Here is a 6,000-nt window from a genome sequence, read left to right as displayed (position 1 = left end):
ATTTCAGCCTCTCTTGTGCTCCTGATGCAAAGTAAAACGTTTCCTATCAAATAATACAACCGTGACTTAAATTAGTTAATTCTAAAGCGTAAACTGTATAATCTAACCGTATAAAATCCATGATTTAAACATATAACATTTATATTAATGTTACCCACTTACCTGGATATTTTAAACACCAATTAATCACTAAAATCTCTTGATTTTCCTCACTTTTTCCTTTCCTTTTTAGCCGTCATGCGCCTGCTGCTCTTCTCCATCAATTTCTCTCTTTCTCTCCCTCTTTTCCTCTCTGTTTTGCCTGCAAAATGGCCCTAGAGCGCTCTTGTTTAAGGCCTTTAAAGGCCCCGCATGCTTGCTGCCCAAGCCTCATCAATTTATATCACATTTGAGTGGCTTTTAAGCCATACAAAAGAAAGGCCATGAAACGGCCACGCACACACCCACAAACAAGTATATATATATATATATTAACTAATTAATTTAATTTGATTAACTCTATTATTATTATTATTATTATTATTATTATTATTATTATTATTATTATTATTATTATTATTATTTATATTATTATTGTTATTATATTATATTTTATTATTTTTATAAATACATCTAATTAATTTAATTAATCACCTTAATTTCCTATTTCTTCAAAATATCATAAATAAGTATTTTCTCAAAAATCTCCAAATATTCTAAAATATCCTCAAACACCCAAATTAATTATTTTTACTTGTCTTCAAATTTTTGGGATGCTACAAACAAACTCACAAACCCAGTAATTATGTGTCAGATCTCATTAATGTGACTAGATGACATATCAGGAAACACATTTTTTGACTTTTAATCTGCCTTGTCTAGGGACTGTCTTATCACATCAATAGTAGATCACATAGGACGTTCATCTCATCAAATACTGACGAGGGCGACAGATCCTATTTTCAACACTTGTCTCCATATACCAGTAATATGAAACCACATAGATGAACATTCTCACCTCCTAATTGGATGGTTTGTCTCATTAGTAAATCTTGCATACCAATACACAAAACAATGTATCGGTTCAAGTCAAGATCAACATACCATCACAACTTGATGACACGACCATTATGCACCAAGCCATGTGGTCAATCATCGGTATCAGATTCAATTAATCATTCTCCAACGATCACCCACAGGCAAGCCCGAACCTATAGCCAATTTCAAGAACCCATTGTCTCAGGGCCCACGATTTTGCCATATTTAGAGGGCCCATAAATTTGAAATAAAATTACTATTCTGCCCCTTTGTCAAAATAACAATTTTGCCCTCATATAAATCTCTCCTCAATCCTCCTCTCAAAAAAATCTGTTGAACGAAGATACAAAAATCTCTGGCGAACAACTTGATTATGTAAATTTGATTAATATTTTTGCTTCCAAAATTGCAAGGAGAATAATTTTTAATTGATCAGTTATAAAATTTTTAATTTTATTCTCATATGGTATGAATATTTTTTTTTATATTTTATTATAAAAAATAAAATTTGAATGTACATTATGATTCGGGGGCCCATTTTTTACATTTCGACTCAGGGCCTCGAAATCTCAGGTACGGCACTGCCCACAGGTCTACTTAACGACATCTCATGTCATATAGTGCGTGACATATCATTCTCTAATCGATATCCCCATACTGAATGAGATAGTAACCCTTGTGCTAGTCCATACTCGATCTAAATTTAACGTTAGGACACACAATACTAACAAGAATATCTTTGTAATATATTTTAAAGACTGAATATATTGTAATATACTTATTGGAAAATAATTATATTGTAAATATGGTAAAATTTTAAAATAGAAGGGTGATTTTTGTAATTATGTCAAATATCAAAGATGAATAGTATATATTGTAATATACTTACAAGGTTTGATCAAAGGGTAAATTATATATATACTTACAAGGTTGGATCAAAGGGTATATTGCAATATATACTATTCATCTTTGATATTTGACATAATTACATATAAATCACCATTTTAATTTAAAAAATTACCATATTACAATATATTTAGTTTTTGATAATTATATTATAATATATTCAATCTTTACAATATATTACAAATATATTCAAACATATTCTAGAAATTTTATTAGATTAGGATAAAATTACCACCTTATTAATAATACGTGCATTTGAAGTTTGTGTGTATATGTATATATATAACAAAGAAATACAGATCGAAGATATCCTATTCAACCCGAAAGGCTTGAGTCTTTAAACAATGCAGCCTAGCTAGGAGATCAAAAGGCTGTTTTAATGGATGCTTGTATCTCTATTATATGGTTGTCTTCAAAAAATTAACCATGAATAAGAAGACAATTTCAAGTAACAAACCCTTTAACTGGTCTCATTTTGATCAATGAATGTTTTTTTAATTTTAACATATTCTATAAATATTCTAATTTCACGATAAAAGCACCACCTAATTAATGATATGTGCATTAATTTGAAGTTGTGTATATATATATATGTACGTTAAAGAAAGACAGACGAAAGAGATATCCCCAGACCACATCAAACTCTTGAAACTTAATTTTGATCTATTTTATATATACATCATTGAGTCACCATGTGTAGTAGGTTGTGTGCTGTTCATGCATGGTTATGTTTGTTGGCCCGTTCAGGTGGGTTTTGCTACGTTGGTTGTCTTCATACTTTGGCCTTCAACCCAAAAGGCTTGAGTCTCTAAACAATAATGCTACCTAGCTACTAGTTAGAAGATCCAAAGCTTGTTTTGATGGGTCTTTATATCGATCTTTATTATATGTTTGTCTTCAAAATTCGTCCCCAATAAGAAGACTACTTAGTTTTGAATTGCAAGTAACAAGCCTCTTAATTGGGTTATAGAGTTTAATTTTATATATATTTATTTTAATTTAATTTATACTATTTTTTTATATAAAATGTTTGTTATATGAATTTTATATAAATTGAATCTCTAGAAAATAAGGAAAGGAAATTAATTTAAAAATATATTATAAATTAATATTATAATATAACTAAAAAATAAAATATAATAAATTGGCAATTAGGAGCGGAGAAGAAGTGCAATTGGAGAAAGACTACGACAAGACATATATATAATATTAAATTAGGGACATGATTTGAAGGAAAATTACAAAGGAAAAAAGTCTTTCTAGGGTGGCATGCGCTGCATATATATATATATATATAAAATAATATAAAGGCAAAAAGGTAGTGGAAGCCGTGCCTATAAATATAAGGAGATAGGGGGGAGTACGGCAGAGAGAGAAGCAAGCAGGCGCACAGTAAAGCGTGGACGTGACCCAGATCTGTTTCAGATCTCCTCCTTTTCATTTAATTTTAATTTTAATTATATCTACCTAAATTATTTTAACTAAAATTTGAATGAATTTTAATTTTGGGAATATGTTATTATTTGTTTAATTTGAATCAAAATTTAATTATTATTTATATAAAAAAATTATATTATTGTGCTTAATAGTTTAGAAGATTAGTCACATTTTAATAATTTATATATAATTGACTAAAAAATTACTATAAATTAGATATATATATATGTAATGTAAATCATATGCTTGACTATGATATCTAGAGATAAATAATTTATGTGTGAAAATCGAGAAAGTTTAGTGAATTAAATTCTCTTATGAGATCAAAGATTTTCAAAAAATATAATGTTTATTTGTTCTTTAGACATCCGGTTAGAAATTTAACGATAAAATTGAAATAATAAATCATTAATATAATTTGAGAAAACTTATTAATTAATTAAAAAAATCTACTATCATATGTAAATAATTTTAAAATACTATAAGGGTATTTTTGGTTTTAAATAGATAATTGCATAACTTAGATTAAATGAAATCTAAACTCTAATTGCATTCATTAATTAGTTTTTCTCATAAAAAAATTTATTTTTTCTTTATTTTTCTTTTTATTCATGAGAATAATTAATTAGTTTAACTTAGACTAATTAAAATTAATTTGGTATCGTGATTTAATTCTTGTGAAATCAACATTCTTTTGTCAATATATATATATATATATTTGACTAAAGTACACTTGATTAAATTAATTATGTATAAATCACAGATAAGTGTTTTAATCTTAAGGGACATTCAAATTATTAATTAATAATTTAAGTACTAATTACTTAACTGGATTGAATTATCAAATTGTAAATTAATAAAGTACATGATCAGCTCAAAGCACATGAATATAACTATAAGTTTGAAGATATCCTAGATCAAACTCTTGAAACTTTTGACCTATTTTATCTATCATGAAGTCACCATTTGCAATAGTCTATGTGTTGTCCATGGTGTTGTTTGTTGGCTCCTTTGACTTGAAAGGCTTGAGTCTCTAAACAATGCTACCTAGAAGATTAAATTACTATGGGTGCTTTTATCTTTATATATTATATGGTTGTCTTCGGAATTAATCATAAATAAGAAGGCAATTTAGTTTTGAATCACAAGTAACAAGCTCGTTAATTGGTCTCATTTTGATAAATGGATGTGTGTTAATTTAAAGGTACATTTGAATTATTAAGTAATTATTTTAGGGTATTAATTACCTCAACTCGATGTGATTTTTGTTTTCTAAACCATATTTGTCTTGTGAGGCACCAAGAATTATTTGAAGTTGTGTTTATGTATATTATACTATAATTATGGCCCGTGCAACGTACGTGTAAATTGTTTGTTCTTGTCCAAAGAGATGGTCGAAGATGGACTTGCAACAGCAAGGAATGGACTCCAATGATCTGTCCATCGGGGGGTGGTTGGCACCTACAAGCACTCTGACACTCAAATAAGTAAGAGATCAAGTTGACAGAGTATCAGTAGGTTAGAGAAGAATATATCTTGGCTCTGGAGAGAGCTATCCTATATAAAAGGAGAAGAGATCCTCTTGCATGCATGCGTTGCGCGTTTGCAGAGTGATCGGACTGGATATCCAGTGCCGACAGGACTCCCTAACGATAGTATGGTGTCGACGAAACCCTTATTAATATGAATGAAATTCACCATTAATGAAAATAAGATCTGCCATTAATGAGAATGAGATCTTGAGCAGGCACGGGAGGAAAGATTCTTGAGAACCAGACAGGTTGACAGATAGGATTACAGAATAGGGGTTAAAAGACTAAAATGTCATCACCCATATTATATTGCACTTTTTCCAATACAATATGGGTGAGAGCATTTTAATCTTTTAACCCTCATTCTGTAAGGATGTCTGGCCCTGTAGAAGAACTTGGCACGGGAGTATCTAGCATGCAGCGGCTATGATGCTGTTGCAGACTGGTGCAAGGCCAGGATCGAGCTGTGGGCTGAGGGCTGAGATTGGGCCGTGAGTCGAGAGTCAAGATTGGGCCAGTATGGTCCATAAATAAAAAAATAAAATATTTTAAATTAAAATATATTAGGTACCAATATGTAGTTATGATCTACTTTTATATTTTTAATACAAAATTTAAATGAAGGTTAAAGTTAGCAAAATGATCAAATTAAGTACGTTAAATTAGCAAAGTCATGAGATTAAATCTTGGTGATTAATTTTTGTCTTTATTTTTTAAAATAAAAAAATATAAAGAATATTTTGAGGGTTCATTTTATTGACTTAGTTTCATAACATCAAAATAAAAAAAAAAAAAAAAAAAACCAACATCTAGAGCTAGACCTAAAACGAGACCGAGAACATTCAATCTTGGACTGGTTTAAATCTTCAGTCCAAACCAAATTTTGCACACTACTATCTAATGCAATTCCAAAAATGGGATTGAGATGCAAATTAAGAACGAAAATGTTATTTGTACACTCAGTTATGATATTTTTTATGGCACTCGGCATTAAAAATATTAATACACAAAAATATTACAATTAAATGTTTAAATAATATTTTCAAATTAAGAATATATCTAAGAGCTTTCATTATGGCAACAAATTCCCATAATCTTTATTAATTTA

This window comes from Diospyros lotus, chromosome 4 (assembly GCF_014633365.1).
Source record: "Diospyros lotus cultivar Yz01 chromosome 4, ASM1463336v1, whole genome shotgun sequence".
NCBI classification, from domain to species: domain Eukaryota; kingdom Viridiplantae; phylum Streptophyta; class Magnoliopsida; order Ericales; family Ebenaceae; genus Diospyros; species Diospyros lotus.
This window is presented reverse-complemented; position numbering follows the sequence as displayed.